This window comes from Manis javanica, chromosome 1 (genome assembly GCF_040802235.1).
Source record: "Manis javanica isolate MJ-LG chromosome 1, MJ_LKY, whole genome shotgun sequence".
Classification (NCBI taxonomy): Eukaryota; Metazoa; Chordata; class Mammalia; order Pholidota; family Manidae; genus Manis; species Manis javanica.
Genome location: NC_133156.1, coordinates 139,528,414 through 139,546,328, shown reverse-complemented (window position 1 = coordinate 139,546,328; position 17,915 = coordinate 139,528,414). Strand labels below are relative to the sequence as shown.

The following is a 17,915-nucleotide window of genomic DNA, read 5'->3' as shown; positions in this document are numbered from 1 at the left end:
GCACAGGAGACAGCTTCAGGCTTTGGGGGATGTTCCAATTAAAAGCTTTTTTTGTCCCTCTCCTTTCTTTCACACCTTAATTACTTAATAGTTCTCCTCCTGCAGAAAATCCCTTTGCTTACTTGTTAGATCAGTTTAAAGATAAATTTTCCCAGGTTTGCTAACTGCTGGAATTTGTAAATGGGCTGTGGTTAAAAGCTGACCCCCACAGGCAGATCTCTCCTTGAGGTACAGTTTAATTGCTTTTCCCAGGGAGGTGATCGACATAATCCCCAAATAGTAGAGCTTGCTACAAATCATATAATAAGCTTGCTTTTTAACAGCCCTGGCCATAAGATTTGTACACCACAGTTTGGAACTGACTGGTCCTCTTTTCTTGGAATTGGGTTAAGGTTGCATTAAGCACTATATTGTCCTACGACTTCGAAGAAATACAAACTGCATTCGCTTCAGTACAAATTGAGGCAATAGGAGACAGATTCCTTTTGTGCCATAGGAGGTTCACACTTGAGTCGTCCTTTGTCACCTGCTGTATATTTTCTGAGGTAATGGAACTGGAACGTGGCATACAGAAACAAGATGTGCTCTGTGATACACAAGTGCCTGGACCCACGTCTGGTCCAAATCTCAGCCACCCCCGCCCCTCACTCATCACATGCACTGTAAGCAGGTACTCTTCTCTGAAGCTGGATTTTTCATATTTGTGCACAAAACATTTATGATTTCCTCTGTGACATGCTAATGGTACTACAAAATCTGGTCACTAATTTGGAGCCTCTATCATCAAATATCAAAATGCAGTCAGCAATCAGAGGGTGGAAAAAATCAATCTTTAATGATAGTAAAATCCTACTCAACTGCCTTGTTCACTATTTGAACAGGCAGTATATTCTGCATTTGAAAACAAAACAAAACAAAACCAGACATAGCTTTTCTCCTAAACCAGAAGAAATCCCTTAGCAATACTTTGTGGTTCTTAAACTCACTTTAAGTGAAAATAAGTCCAGAATCACGTGAGATTGATTAAGGAGATAAGAAAAACCCAAGAAGGACAATGTTGGATTTTTTTAAGCAAGCTCTCACCTTTTTCTAATGAGAACTGTATAAAGAATGTTGAAAAAGGAGACTGTAGCACAAAATATATAAAAGCAAATATCCTGAGATGATCCCAGAGACTGTGGGGGGACTGGTTAATTATTCCTTTTGCAACGTGACACCTTATTAGTGCTCTGTTCCTTGAAGCCTTTTATAGTTAACATTCTATCAGACACATCTTTCAGATTGTTGGGGTGGATCAAAGCGGAAAAAATTCTATCTTTCTGTTGTGGTATTTTTTTTTCATAATGCAGCTTAAATATTTAATCAATTTTTTATGGCTTTATAATCATAATCATTTTATAATTATTAAACAACTGATCAATTGATGAAAATGTTACAACCAGAAGCTTCCAGAATCTTAATCCTAGGAGCATTTGTTCAGTATCACTAATTCAGTGTTTGGTGACTTTATACACAAAGAGCATCCATAAAAGAACATAACTACTGCCAGTTATGAGATTGGCTGTATTTTCTCTCCTGCTATAGTTTTTCTTTTCACTTTCTTGGCAATGTTCTTTTATATACAAAAAATTTTTAATTTTGATGAAATACAGTTTTTTTCTTTTGTTGAACAAGCTTTTGATGTCGTATCTAAGATCCATTGCAAATCCAAGCTTGTAAAGATTTGCCCTACATTTTCTTCTAAGAGTTTTATGGTTGTAGCTCTTATATTTAGGTGTTAATCCATTTTGAGTAAATTTTTGTAAATAGCGGGTTAGGTATCCGACTCCATTCTTTTGCACGTGACAATCCAGTTATTCCAGCACCATCTGTTAAAATGACTTACCTTTCCCCCATTGAGTGGACTTGGCAAGCTTGTCAAAACTCAGTTACATAGCTGAAGGTTTATTTCTGGACTCTCAGTCCCATTCCATTGGTCTATATGTCCGTCCTTAATGCCAGTACCAAACCGCTTTAGTCATTGCAGGTTTATAGTAAGTTTTCAAATGAGGAGTATGAGTCCTTCAACTTTCTTCTTTTTCAAGATTGTTTTGTCTACTTGGGGCCCTTGCAGTTCCAAGTGAATCTGAGCATTGGCTGTTGCTTTTCTTTTTCCGGGAGGTCTTCTGTTTTCCCCAGATGTAAGCAGTCTGTCACAGGCTTCTTTCCAGTCACAATTTCAGGGTAAGTTGTATGTGCTGTATTTTTGTATTATATGCGGTTTTGGGAGGAGGTTTCTGTCTCACTTCCATGACACCATCTTTTAAAAAAAATTTTTTTATTAAGGTATCATTTGATATACACTCTCTCATGCCACCATCTTTAATCTCCTTGTGGTATTTTTACAAAGAAATTTTTATGTGACTTCTGAGTACAATCTAATGCACACACATTAACTGATTTAACAGAATTACTAGAATAAAAGGTTTTCTTTTTTTTAAAAAAAGGTTGTTTCATTTACCTCCTATCTTTCTTTATATAGAATTCTATGAGATGCCTTCTTTAAATCTTTCAATTCTCTATGACCCTCCCCAAACAAATACCACTGCTTCCACCCTCTCCATATTTAACCCGGTGATTACCAACGCTTGCTCTGAAATATCCGAGGTTTGGAAATTAATGAGCTCACTGGTGTTTCTGAATATGTCCTAGGAGTGTGGTTTCTTCCAGATGTTAATAGATACTATGTATTAAGAAGCATGAGGCATGCAAATAATTTGATACAAAGTTAAACTTTTTTTAAACTGCAAAATTCTCAAAGACCTTCTATGCCAATGTGTGTTCTAAATCTCCAAGAGACAATGCATAGCGAGTTTACCAAATGTTTTTGCCCACAGAGCCCGGTTTCTGAGATGCAGTCACACTGCTGATTTTTCTAAATATGATACACTCTTGCTAGATGTGCACATACAGTAGAGGAAATAAATAGTATAGGATGGTTTTGGAAAAGGAAAATAAAAACTCATCTGTGCTCAGTGATGGTTCAAAGAAGGTGATGCTATGAGGAAGAGTAGGTGGAGAATCAGCAGGTTTACTAGGCTCTAGTTCCTTCTCTGGCAAAACTGGCTCTGGGATGGTGGCGAAGTCACTGGGACACACTGTGTGATCTGATGGCCTCTGAAGTCCTCCAACTGTGTGATTCCCAATATATATGTCTGATAGCCCATGACGTTGAACATTACCCAGATTCAACTCTTTTGAAAGTTAGTTCAGCCTTCTTGCTTTAGGTATTTATTCTGGGGTATATAGTTGGCATGGAGCCGGCTTGACCTTAATTAATTACCTCATTGTTGCCTAAAGACCTAATCCACACATTTCTTTTCTGTACTCGACAGCTCGTATTCGATTAGGTGACATACGTTTATCAAGTTGAATGTGTAACAACTTTGCAGATGGTTCCAAACAAATGCAAAAATATTCCGCTTCCCTTCCCACAGGAAGTTCAGACAGCCTGTCCCTGGACAGCACCTGCTCCTTGCTGCTTAGGTAGGCAAAACTGGCTCCCTCCCTGACCAGGGGTGGCTATGACCGCCTTCTAGTTCCGAAGGTCTGTGCTTCTAAGAGTTCTGACCAGCCCTGGGCTAGGGGTTTTGAGAAGACACATAACACAATTAATAGCTATTTTCTGACTTGTTTACAATCTAGGTGGGGAGATGAGGTAAATTTACAAAACTTATACAAGTACCTGTGTAGTTTGTAAGCTTCAATTCTTCCACACTTCTGCCCTTTCAACACGTTTGGAAACCTCTAAAGGTACAAGCTCCTTAATTCAACAGTTGTTAAAAAAAATAAATTCATTAATCAGGTGGGCTGAGCTGGTCACACTGCAGAGGCTGGCAGGCTCCCCAGCCTGTATCCCTCTTGTAGCCCCCTTTCCCCCCACCCCACTCCAACTTCCCCCAAAACACCAAACACTAAACATCCTACCATAAAATATATTTGGGTGAGGAAAAAAAAAACCCATCTACATAAGCCTATTACTTGAAAAGGGTTAAAACAAGAGACTTTAATGTTTTAAGTGGAATGCAAACCATATTGTAATAATTACCATTTAATAATTATTACCTTGGAGCCCACTAGGACCCTCCCTGTCTGGCAGTATCTCATGAGCGTTTGCTATTTTATTGACATTCATGCTACGAATGCTTCTCTTAGGAGGTGGGGGAAGTATCTGTGTCAGTGGGGGAAGGTCGACCTCCTGCTGGGAAGGCAGGGAAGACTCAGTAGATGCAGGGACAGCAGGGCAGGTCCTCTGTATGCTGTTCTTGGAGGTCCTTCTAATGGCGGGGCTGAGGCAGCTCTTCTCTCAGATGGGCTCTATCTGTGAGCATCATCAGTGTTAACTGTCCTCCTGTGACTTCTTGTTAAGTATAAAAAGGAAATGCGGGAGACAGTGAATCCCTGAGCTGATACCTGATAACGTGACAAAGGAAAGAAACATGGCCTCAGGTACCCCTGCACTGCTGAATTCTCCACTTTAGGAAGCCCGTGCTACTGTGGATATAAAATTCTGTATAATACTGGTTGTCGGGAGTTCAAAAAATACAGTTCTTCTTAAAAAACTCATCTCCTTGGATGGTAATTATAGATTTGCTTTGTTTATGTCACCGTATTCCTATTATGTTAATATGTGTGTGCAAATTAGTTAGTAGTTTAAAACCTATACATACTTAAGGTACTATACAAGAAGATATGTCAAAGAAATAATCCTCCCATGTTTCCTTCATATGCTACATCTATAGCTTTTCTTCTTCCTTCCTAATTACAACCCTTAAATAGAATTCGTGCCTCATATCGAATTTACCGAGTATCATAATTCCTCCAGGTGGTAAAGATACCTCGAGACAAGTGCTGGGCATAGAAGCCACAGGGCATAAATCTGCAAAGAAGTAAAAAGCTAACCTTTGCAAACAATATGGCTTCTCTCTCACTTACCAACTTTACATTTCCCTGTATGGCTCCGGAAGATGACTGGTTAGCCAGAGACGGGTAAGATTCCTCAAGGGAGGAACAACCTAAGACAGGCACAGTCGCAGGGGGACTATCAGGTGAGAAATTGGGGATCAACAGAGGTGAGGCTCAGAACCTCACCCCCCCTGCTTTGAGAGAAATCTTCTGCATCCGTGGATGTCTTGCTGCCCTTGTCTAGCCTGGATTAATACTTAGTCCATAGGCACACACCTGATCATCTGATCATCTACATTTGCCTTCTTACAGCACTAAACTATGTTTTCTACCTTTATCTTGCATCTACCTACCACTTCAGCATTTTATTAAAAATAAAAATAATAATAATAATAGGAGAAATGTGGGATCAACATATAAATCAAGTACAAAAATCAAACGAATATTCATATTTGACCTGATTGTTTATAGGTCATAATGCATGATCAAAACCGAAAGTTTCTGTGATGAATGCCCTTGTACTGTTCACCATGTAAGAATTTATTCACTATGTAAGAATTCATTCACCATGTAAGAACTTGTTTGTTATGCTTCAGAAGATTGGAGACTGACGAGAATTAGGCTTGAGATGGATTAATGATTGTACATTGAGCGTTGACCCCCCTATACTGAATTTTATTGTTGTTAACAACCATTTGATCAATAAATATGAGAGATGCCCTCTCAAAAAAAAAAAAAAAAAAAGCCAGATAGTAAAAACTTGAAAAAAAAAAACAAAAAAACTCATCTCTTATTTTCCTTTTTCATGTGATGAAATGTTTCTTGTGCCTCTTTCTTCCTAGCTCAGCATTATTTAACAGTTACCCTTCAGGGTATGCCAGGCTAGTCCTTCCTGTGTTATTGAGTCCACACACTGAGTTCATGAGTTAAAGATTGTAAAACTTCTTGAGCATCGTTTCCTTAGGTACCAATCTTAACCTGAGCCAGCAAGGAGAAAGGTAAGCCTATTACAATATTTCCAGTTTTTGTCTATGTGTCTTTACACACACACATACAATCTGGACTAGGGTCATGTGTTTTAGATTATAAATCTCTGAAACAGAGGCACTGTGTCCCCTACAGTAAGTCTATATGCCCCCAAAGTAACACAGATGAGGGGGAGCGTTTGAGTGCTTTGATGAGATGTGTATTCACAACAGAAAACTCTGATTCTCTACCCACCAGTTTCCTGTTTTTCCTTGAAATAAACTGTTCATGGAATGACATGAGGCCTTTCATTAGTGATGAAATGCAGGAGTAAGACCTGCAGAAGTTCAGTTCTCCTCCTCCTGAGCTTCCCGGACCTTCCAGGCTGAGGCCAGGGACCACTTGGATGAGAAAACTCCAAAGAAAACTCTGGCCCCACAGGAAGTAGGGCGGATGACTCACCAGGAGGGCTTCTTCCTCTGAGTCAGCCCAGCCTCAGTGTGATCCTAGAGTGGGCACTGGGCTCCTGAAGCCAAGACAGAATTAAGATCTGAAACCAAGCTGCTGCTCACAAAGGAGCCTAAACAGGAAGCTAGTGTCTGGGGCCAGCCGAATTGCAGCCACCGCCGTGGGCTTGGGTTTCGTCCTCTGCTGGCTTGCTGCCAGTTATCCTGACTTCTCAGGGGCTGTGCATCCCCCAACAGCAACTGAATCCCACTCAAGGCTGGGAAGATGCAAGATGCAATTCTGAGTTTGATGAGAGAGGAGAGTACCTTATGAAAGCACGCACACTATTAACTTTTAAAATATTATGCGGAATACTGATGACCATGTTCATGCTCATTTGCACTGATAGGTCAGTCCAGGGTTAGCTTCCACTGATTTTAAGTTTAAAGTACCCAAGTGACATGACTAATTACATTAACCATGAATTCAGTGCCTGGCCATTTATTCCAGCATTTTTAGGTCTCAGGACTCTCTTGCAACATTAAGAAACTGAAGAGACAATTGTTTAATTCAACTGCTTTGCTGTTTAACTTCTACTTTCTGTGCCCTGAGAAGCCACTACTCATCCTTGGCTCCCTGACTTATTCCATGGTGAACTTTTTGTTTCTAAATTAACAAGTCAGCAAAAGAAAAAAAGATTTACTGGAGATCAAACCCTGTGACTCACTGTCCAGGTCATCTTTTACCTCTTCTGTACCTAGACTATAGGATGGTATCATTTCCATGGGACAAAATGTCATTTAACAGAGAATTATGACTTCAACAGAGCACTGTGGGGTGTGGGGTGAAGAAAGTAGGTGGGATATGAATGGACTATTAAAAGCAAAAGATAAATCATGTTCCTGCATATATAGCTCATGTTCCCTCCAGCAGAGCTCACACAGCCACCTGCATGAGTGAATTCCCATTGCCAGAGCCCACACACTGCATTCTGAACACTCTACTTGGGCTGGTTACAAAACAGGTACTCAGCTTTCAGAAGTCTCAGCTCTGCCGATGAAATTAGCTCAAACACCTCATGTCCTTACTCATACAAAAGAAAAGGACAGGGCTGACCAGTTGCTACAGCCCAGAGACAGGGAAGGGAAAAATAGAAGAAACCTGCAGACTTAGGTGCTCGGACTCTTCTGACTGTTCCACTGGCCAGTCAGACTGACACACTGCACCTTCTAGAAGCAGCAGCTCCCATGTGCAACTGCGGTCAGTGGGAGGCAGGACTGCTGGTTTCAGCTCACCAAAGCCCCAGTACATTGTAGGTCCTTCTGAATTGCTTTGTGGGTGTGTGCTGTTGGAACTAATAGCTTAGGGGCATTCTGATTAGGCTGCACACTATCCCCAAATGCAAGCAAACAATTAACCCTATGTGATAAAACAACAATAAAAAGAATATTGAAACTTTGATTTTCAACCCACTGAATTTTTAGTTTACTGTGTACTCTGATGGTCTAACTCAGAGGAATATTTACTACGTTCTGTTAAGTTCCTCTTTCTGCTAAATAAGTTCTTGACTGCAAAGAACCCATTTCCACATTAAATAATGAAATCAGCCCATGGCAACAAGACCCTCAGGCCAGAATATCTCATTTGGTTTTTCATAAAGCGTCTGTGCTTGATGTTCTCTGTCCTACTCAATTTCTTCTTCAATTCTTAGTCCTTCAGGTCTGAGACCAACAGGAAAAGTACATGGCTTCACTGTGGCTCTTTTGAAGCTCTTTATCAAGTTTGAATGTAGAAAGTGATGTTTTTCTAGTTCAGTTCTTGGTCCCCTAATAGTCCTGTCTTCCTTCTCTCCAAATGTTTCTCTCTATAAAATTCTCAACTAGAGACCTCTAATCATTTGATCCTGAAGATAGACCCCCTGCTTCTCTTCCCACGTCTTCCCTGCGTGCCATGACGCAGCTCTCATGGGTCCCTGGGCATCATGCTGGCCCTCTGCCTCACTTGGATTGATTCCTTAGGCCAGACACCCCGCCTTTTCCATTCCCCCCTTACCCCAGCCCCACAAATGTGGCCTACAGCTCAGGTGCTAAGGTTCTTGAGATGCCACTCCCATTTCTCACAGCACAGTCAACCGTTTTCAGTGTTGTTTCCACAGCCAATTGTTAGTCCCTGCATGATATTTATTTCATTCCTCTGTAGCTTTGTAAAGTTAGTTACTTACATGCTTGCCTGCTCGCCTAGATCATATATGACATGAGGGCACAAGACTGCATGTGTGTGTGTGTATGAGTGGGCAGTTAGTGTTCTGGGCCCAGCTTCTGGCAAAGATCAGGTACCTAAAAATGTAAAGGAATGGACCCCCAAGTGGATGGATTAAGTCAGATCCTTTTTTAAAGCTTAGTGGTCTGTTTCCCACGTCAGGGTGCATTTTAATGGCATTCCTTGACTCAGACTCAAGGCTACACCTCAGACCTACCCATCTAAGAATTTATCTGAACAGCTTGTATTTTCAACCTACATCTCCTGGGTCATTAAGTTCACTAATAGTCACCCACTCTTGTTCTTTCTCTTCCTCCCTAAATAAAATTTAAGTTCCTTCAAATTTCACTAGGTGGGTAGGGGAGCTCTAAGACCAGAATGCCAGTGTTTACTAAACAAGGCCATTTTTGCTCTACTCATACTTAAAAACAGAGTTGGGGTATCTAACAGAGCTTTTTGCCACTCCGGTCTGAAGAATCCTCAGGTTTGAGGCATGCTCCTACACTCCAGCTCCTCGATGCTATCCTTTTGAACATTTCACTTGGCTCTTTCTGGAAATTCTATAATTCTACATGAACTATGCTCAGTCATCTAGGTCTGTTGCTTCCTAGACAAGATCCTCCACTTAATGATATTAAGGCTGAGCTGTAGCAGGACCTCTAGGCTGCTGTGTTCAAGAGAGATTACAAATCTCCTGGGTAGCCCTGCATAAGCAGATTCAGAAATTGATGTCCACTGGGATGTAATCAAAGGGGTCCCCCAACCCTCCCAGAGTCACTAGTTCATAGGTGCCCAGACTGAAGCTCATCTGTATGCATGTATGTATATGTGCACATGCAGATGTATAATAAGAACACTGCCACAGCCTTGAAATGTCTCACTGATGGTCATTCTTGCCATTTGTAGTCTTACCTATTTCACTATGTCCTTCCTTTCCTCCCATGGATCATTATAAAAACAGGAAAGACTTTGATTTTCCATATGACTCCCAGTCCATATGATTTCCAGGGTTCCACATTTTCCTAGAGAAGTTCCAATTCTTGGTTTCTTGTGCCTGACTCATTCTTACAGATGCCAAAGTATTATTAGCCCCTATCAAGGAGTATTCTTTATAAGATAATGACCACAGTCTGGCCATTCCAGACAAACAGAAAGAGGAACACCAAATGTATATACAGAGACAGGGGCCAAAAGGCAGACAGAAACCATGGCCAGAGTGTCAAAGAACACAGGCACCACACAGACACAGTGCTAAAAGATGGAAAGTATTCAGAGTGTTGCCTGCTTGAGTTGAATGACTCAAAATACCAATTTGCTCAGACTCTTAAGGTAAAGATCAAGGGCTCCAGCCAGGAAGCTAGTCGCGGTCCAAAGTGGATGGGTTTTTGTTGCAAATGGCCAATTCTAAGTTCTGGTCCCAACATTGTTCTGTTCACATATGCATTCATTTGACTCCCCAAAGCTAGTTTCCAGCTAAAGGTATTTTTGGCAAACCAGTTTCACAAAGCACTAAAGATAAGCTGGCAAAAAAGTAGTCCTGACTTACAAAATGTCCCCAGGTTGTTACACTAACGTGGAGAGCATACGATGCCGAGTATCTTTCTTTTCCCAACCTAAAAACATTTTACTTGGTTGACCTAAAACTGTTAAAAAGGAGGTGGTGATCTGAGGAGAGGACATTCTAACTTCTTGGTCTTTCCTACTCGAGCACGTTACCTTGGACAAATCTCCTCTTTGGGCCTCAGTTTCCTTCTATGTAAAAAAAAAAAAAGAAAGGAGTTACTTTAAATGGGTCTAAGTTTATTTCTTCTAAACCTGGAATAGCTGCTCTGGTGATTTTTTTTCTCACAATGCTTTCCCTCCCAACCATCTGACTGCAATCCAGAGAGGGATTTGCAGCATGAGAAAGGAACAGGACCCAGCACGACAGGGAGGGAATGGCTCAGATGTGAACCTGTCCCACTGAGAAGTGAGAACAAGTCACAACCATCTCACCAGGGGTGTGGGAGACTAGGCGATGACTCGTTTCTCTAGGTCTACCCTCTCACAAAAGGTTTTTATGCATGTGTCAATATTTTCATGAGGTACCAACGTCTTTCTTGGAACATGAATGTCAAGTACACCTGGCTATTCCTCAGTGGCGCCTCTGTAGCAGGCTGGTCTGGCACCAAGAAAAGCTTCTCAAAAATTCACCCAACCAAGAGGCAGGGCAGACAACACTACCAGCCACTAGCTTTGGCCAATATTCAATGTGATGGCAAAACAAACTCTCCCACAGGGAAAAGAAAAACACTCGTTTGGGATGTAAAACAAGAATGGGCCACACGCCAGGAACACGTGCTTTTATCTTTCTATGGACCTTGCATTTCTGTTGGATACATTTTTTTTTCTTTTTTTAGTTAAGAAACCACATAAACTCTGCTTTGATGATTCTATGGCATGGTATTTCCTACATTTGAATATTTCACTGGATAAAATCCTTCAATTCCTTCAGACATGGGCTCTCATTTTTCTGTTGTTTTTGCCAAATAGGCAGATGGAAAGGATGCATTATGTAAGAATCTAGGATTGGACACCGTCGGGTAGAAATGATGAATCAAAGCTTAAGGATTCTGTTTGGCTGTGCATTCCGGCAGCCTGGAATGCATGTGTCGAAGGCTGTCTGCCTGCATGATGCTGCATGATGGATGGTGTAAAATTCTGTGTGTGATGCTAAGAAGCAGGAAGAAATGATGCAAACTGTTCAACACAAGGGAAGTGGGTGAAACTCAAGGACGGAAACAAGAGGAAAATGGGAATGAACGAAAAAACAAAGAGCCACATGAACCTAAGAAAGAGCATAGATATTTCCAAACTACCACCGGATGGAATAACCAACCAGCCTTCTTCTTGCTCCTCTACCTTCCCACTGTAATTATCCCACGTAAAAACAGTCAAGGGGACAGACTTGGCTTTAGGAAGTGTGACACCTGCCTTCACTCTCTGTGTTTAGGTTCACAGGTTCGAGGAATACAAAAGCTGCTAATTTCCTTAGGGTGTTTTGTCTAGAGAATCGTTTCCAGGTGGCAACCACATCTCAGACATGGCTGCACATCTGTAACACCAGCATTCAGCATAAGGTGGGCTCTACCTGGATCAAAGTGACGTCCACACTTCCACTGTAAAAAATAAAGTTTGTTGAAATAAAAGCAGGAAAATTTAAAATTTTTTAAAATAAGTAGATGCAAAAAGGGCAAGATTTAAAGAAACCAATAGCTAGGCACATTTTGTTAACCTATCCAATTAATCTCCCCATAACTGTAATGATTCATCATGTACCCTGATGAAACCTTTAGCTTTTCTCTCTCACCTACTTTATTCCACACGGAAGCCCAGGTTTTGTCCACACTCCATGTTTTAGGTCACTGCTGTTCTGGAGGAGAACCATCAGGGGGAGAAAGTTGGCCTCTCTGACCATGACAACCTACTCCTCCCGGGGCTGTTTCAGCTCTTCTTTTTTTTTTTTTCTTTAATAAGGCAGAAGCAGAAAAGGATCATATTCATGTGGGTACTTGCCTCTAAACAAGTGGCTTCCATCTGCCACCAGGCTACCCACTCCCCAGCCCTCCAAGGCTCACAGTTGCCTCTTTTCAAGTGGGAAAGTAGGAATTCTGCCCTGTCTCCTTTCACAAAGAAGTAAAAGCTTCACTGAAGTGCTATGGGTCCAGTCTATGACTTTTTGAAACATGCACACAGTGGACATTTAGGGAAGCCTTCCCAAAGAACTTACATTTCACTGCTTCTAAAGAGCTACTTTTGAAAAAAGCCAAGTTTAAAAAAAATCATGAAATGCATTATTCTAAACACAAACAGAAGTTTACTGAGGTTTTAACAAAGAGACTGAAAGCGGTTTCACTCTGAGGCTCAACTCTGACTAGGGCATTAATGGTCAGGCTGCTGTCATGAGCTTGTCTGTCACAGGGGGAACTGCAGGCCGGTGCCCTGGAAGAGATAATCTACTCCTGAAAAGTAACTCTTTGGGGAGTTTCCACACTTATCTTCAGAAAAATGAAATGAAACTACCTATTACTCTGCTGTCTTCCTTTTTCTTTTGCATAACTTGTAATTAAACATGGAGGAATGACATTCTGGCAGGAAATGGATAGATACACAAACTTCTGCCTCCATATCTTCCATGGGCTACCTGGATGGAATGCCATCAGGAAAGCCTGGAACAGGGATGTGGACTTGCTAATGAAAAAGCCCTCCCAGTGGGGACCAGCATTTATACACGGACTTCTCTCTGCAGTGAAATCTGTTCTGAAGTTACAATGTGATTCTTGATCACCTTCACTTCAGTATACTTATTTTTGCCATAGAAAGAGTCTCTTTCCCATGTGACTTTTTCATTGATCTCTTGCAAATGGGTTAACATAAATAAATTAAACCTATCTGTAACCTTCGCAATTCAGGAGAGAACACTGCTGGCAGAGACATTCCCATGTATTTTGGGCCAAACACTGGTATCAATTAAGAACACCTGAGCCCTATAGAAACAGTTAAGAGCACAGAAATCCAATATTTTATAAATAAGCTTTTTATAAGGTTTTAGGCCAGATTTTACACTTTGGTTATAAGGTGAAATAAAATATCCACTAATGGTAATGAACGATAAATTATCTGAATAAATATGAACTTCAACTCTAACCACAGACTGCCTAGTGTTTTTTTTCAGTAGGGATGAAGTAAGAATTTACTATGTATCATTATAAAATAAAATTGTCTTAAGTTTTAATACATGGCCTTTTTATGCAATTTATTATTTTCTTAAAGAAAAAACGATTCTGATGCTTGTTAAAGCAGTAAGGAAGATTTTATTTAGGACTTTGGCAATAGGGAGTCAACACGATCAAAATGGTAAGAAAGAAATCAAGCTCAACTCCGAATACACCAAGGACGAGTGGGGCTTTCTATTGTCAGTGAGCAGAGTGAGGGGGTCAGCGGCTGAAAAGTTACTAAGAGGAGACATTAAGGGGAGGGAGATTCTTGCTAATGGCAGGCTAACAACTTATACATCAAGGGTGGTGGGTGGGGAATGTGAGAAGTTATCAAGGGTGATTAGGTATCTTGAGGGTGAGAAATTCTCTCCAAACTGACAGCAGGATTCTTGCTAAAGGCAGGCCTGATAAGGCTAAGGCTGGAGCCTGGTAGACAAGAAGGTTAACAAAAATTTGGTTAAGGAGAGGAATCGTGGTCAATTTCTACCATACAAAAAATGTAAGTTATTAAACTTCAAAAATGTGCAAAGACCATATGGTAGCCAACATCAAGAGGATGATAGATTCGTGGGTTTGCAGAGACACTCCAAGTTCATTCCAAGCACATGCTTCCATTACTAATCCCTTGAGGGTAATCATCTAACAAAACCTCTATCGCCAATCAACAGTAATAAGCTCAAAGGTCAGAGCTTCTTCAGAAGGAGGGCCATCTGGTTGGCAAGAACTCTTTTAATTGGCCACCAAGAGCATGTTATCACCTCACAGGATTATAGTAACAGCTCTTTCACTCTGAAAACGGAATGGAGTAAAACAGCCCGCGCTCCAGAGGACGCACCAAGGGAGGAAATTCACCACAAATAATGCTCTCTGACTGCTTCTAGTTTTGAGTTAAAACAAACTGGTTTTGGTTAGCTGCTGTGAGAGGCAGGAAACCCAATATAATAAGAGCAGCCATCAGTTGAAAATAATATAATAACTAAATAAAGCACTTTGACTATAACTGGAATCTTTAACTTCGACTGTATTACATCCATGTAATCACGGCAACAGCAGACCCAGATAAATGAGTGAAAAAAGGATCCTTTACATTAAGGCTCTATGATGTTGAATTTTAATTTCCTTTAAGAAATGACTAACATTAGATCTGGGATTTTGTTTGTTTCTTTGTTTCTACCATGAAAATAAAGTCCATTCTGCTATCGAGCAGCATTCGACCTGTATTAAAACAATTCAAAAATAAAGTTATATTTTCCAGAAAGTCTTGTCAACATTTTCCTTTTTGAGAACTGACATTTCACTTTCTGCCAATGAGCAGACATTTCACATGATCCTTTCTTCTTCTGACTTGAAGCTGCCATCAAACCATTAATAATAGATTTACTTCATGAAAACACCAGACCTGGGCTGTCCAGTGTGGCAACTGCTGGCCACACTGGCTACTGAGTTTTTGAAAGGTGGCCAGTCTGGAGTGAGATGTGCTGTAAGTGTAAAATACATACCACATTTCAAAGATTTAGTACAAAATGAGAATCACAGTTCATTAATTATTTTATTTTAATTACATGTTGAAATGAGAAAAATTGGAGTATATTAGGTTAAATAAAATAGAGAACAAAAATTATTTTCACCTACTTTTGTTTTTACCTTTTAAATGCAGCTATGAGAAGATTTTAAATTGCATGTGCGACTCCTGTTACATTTGTGTTGGACAGGGCTGCATCGACCGTGCTTTGGGGGACGCTGTGTTTCCTAGTCCTTGGAACAGAATGAATATTTCACACTTCAGAAATAGCACACCAGCAAAATCACATAATGACCCTACAATGGGCCCATCTGCGGATACTATTTTAACTCTGTTATATAACCTCTTTTACTATAAATAAAAAGGGAGTGGCTTTCACTTTTCATGATATACAGTATGTATTCAGAAGCAATGCTAACCACAATAGTAAAACTCTGTCAGTACATAACAGAAATTTCATGACTACAAATCTGCAAATCCAAGAAATACATGAAAACCACTTTTGCCCTTTTCTTGTGCCCTATGTATCTTCCATTAAAGACCACTAATACTGTATTAATTTGAGGTTATGTGAGCTTGGTGATATTCCATTAGGAAATTTTACAACACTAAATGAAACCAAACTTCCAACTACACATCTGACATTGACTCTATGTGTTGCAAAGGGCAAAGTATGAACTTCAGAGATTCAGAGCTGAATGCATACTATTTTATACCTATATTATAAGAAAATAACTTTAGTTAACTTATTTTATTGGTCCTGGGTGCTTTGAACTATTTCATTTAAATGTCACTATGTCTCTCAGAATATCAGGAATAACAACAGCAATAATGAAAAAATAAAATTTTAGAAAAGAAGAGAGATACGGCTTATGAAATGAACAATGTGCTGTGGAAATAAACAATTTATAATGTTTCATGTTTTTAAATCATAGCATGGAGTTTAAGTGGGTGATCCTCTGACAATTCAATACTGGGAGACAGAGAGAGAAAAAGTGGGCTGTTTTCAAGCCAACTAGAGATCAAAACTAATAAATGACTTTCAAGTTCACAGCCTCTGACGCATAACAAGTCATTTCCACATTTAAAATTTCCTTTCTTCCTGTGGTGCTGTTGCCCAGATAAACAGGCAGCAGACAGAAACCACTGAACAAGTAGGTGGTATCAAGAATATCTTATACTGACGAAGAGTCTGCAGAATCTCAGACAGCCTTGACTGAAGAAAAACACCATCTCCATTACATTTTGCCTACACAAATATAAAGGCTGAAACCATCTATTTCCAGATGGAAATAAACAGGATCCTTGAAAGAGGAAATAAATAGGATCTGGTGAAATACAAACAGGAAAAAAAAAGTGATGGAAAATTGATTTTTCCCTCCAGATTTCTTAGGGGGGAAGAACTAAAGCCAAACAGATTTAGCCTACATATGATTCATCCACTGCACACGACCTATTCTTGTTTAGAAATCAAAGCCCAAATTGGAGAAGTGGCAATAGTGACTGAGTGATTTGTCCTTGAATAACAGATAAACTAAGAAGTGGTTTCTTTTTTAATGTTAAAATGGAGCTGTGATTGGATCAGGAAAAGAATGATAATGCATATGGCCATGGTCATGAACTCCATACACAGCAGGCCAATGTGGCCAGAACCCCAAATACCCTCAATAAGAGCTCAGGGAATGAGAAAACCATGTTATGTTATTCCAAATAAAAATAGGCAGTCATTTCCAAACTATGCCAGCTATAAATACAATGAGAGTCCTGCAGTGTGTGAGATCATTTAATCAGCTGATAGGAGCGATTGCCAGCACTCGCTTCCTGACATATTATAAAGAGTCCCTGGCCCTCAAGAATGAGGCCCCAAGTCCAGAGTCCCGTCTAAATCACCAGTGTAACAGCCCAAGAAGTTGGCCCTGGATACTTCCGTTTTCTGCCTGGCCCCTGACTTGAGCTGTCACCTCAGTGACCCATGGCTCTGGTCACACACCCTGTAAGGTGAGCAAGTGTCACTTTCTCAACTCAATGAAAATTACTTTTAAGAACAAATGTGATAAGGAATATTATAACTTTGCACAGTGGAAAATACTTTGAAATCTAGAGGTGAAAAGCATTGGACTCTCACCTGTTAGTAACGCACAGATTGATGGTTATCCTCAATTATCTCCTCGTTTTGTAAAACCAAAACAAGGCACCATGTAAAAGAAAAAGCCCACGGCAACAGAGCCCAATATTCAGGAGTAGGTGCTTTCCTCGTCTGGCTGCCAAGCTGACACTTTTCAAAAGGCAGATGAGGCCACAAGCAAGTGGGCAAACATCCAACTATCTTGTAGCTTGGCCAAGAGTGTGTAAGTAGATATGCCAGCACACAGACATTCTAATTACTCAGCTATTCCACGGCCTATCAAACCCCTTTGTGCTATTACACATCTGCTGTTTCCATCTGACATCTGTTTAAGTCTCAACTTCTCAGGGCTTTTATAAACTTGTTAGCTCCACAGAGGGACTTGAAGTCTCTGGAATTGATAAAGATGGCAATGAGCTGACTCATTTTAACTGATCATGTAGAATCTTGTAAGAATAATAAGTGCCTTACACAAAGATTGGTCTTTACACTGTCCCCTATAGGGGTGGACAGAATGGTATTTTTATCTTTTTTCTCTGTGATGTCATGCTCAAAACACTAAAGCACACACCAGTGACATTAGGTTATTTACCCTCTTTGATTAAAATATTGCCTACAGATAAAACACAATTCAGGAACCTAACTGATATTTCAAGGAGTATCTGCACAGATATCAGAGGTTCAGACCCTCATGGAACTTTTCCAGACTAATGCAGTGCATGCATGGTTTAACCAGCACGTTTAGCTAAGCAAATAAAGTAAACCAAAGGATAAAGCATAAGCTGATGTGTGTTTTTCCACGCACACATGTATTAGGTTTTCTTGACAAGCCATCCAGCTCATGACAAATTAATGGATGCTGTATCAGGTAGAGTGAACACCCCATATTGGATAA

The 17,915-nt window shown here is 40.3% G+C and overlaps 1 protein-coding gene and 1 long non-coding RNA gene across 4 annotated transcripts in view; both read right to left on the bottom strand.

Moving 5' to 3' along the window:
- The window catches only part of ANKH (ANKH inorganic pyrophosphate transport regulator), a 136,354-nt gene that overhangs the window by 85,173 nt on the left and 33,266 nt on the right, over positions 1-17,915 (bottom strand). The window lies entirely within an intron of this gene.
- The window catches only part of LOC118973680 (uncharacterized), a 45,340-nt gene continuing 32,897 nt past the window's right edge, over positions 5,473-17,915 (bottom strand). For both annotated transcript variants that reach the window (XR_012131763.1, XR_005063176.2), the window contains exons 2-3: positions 15,018-15,128; positions 5,473-13,799 (exon numbers count right to left, since the gene is read on the bottom strand). This is a non-coding gene — a long non-coding RNA (uncharacterized lncRNA). The remainder of the gene's footprint in view (positions 13,800-15,017; positions 15,129-17,915) is intronic.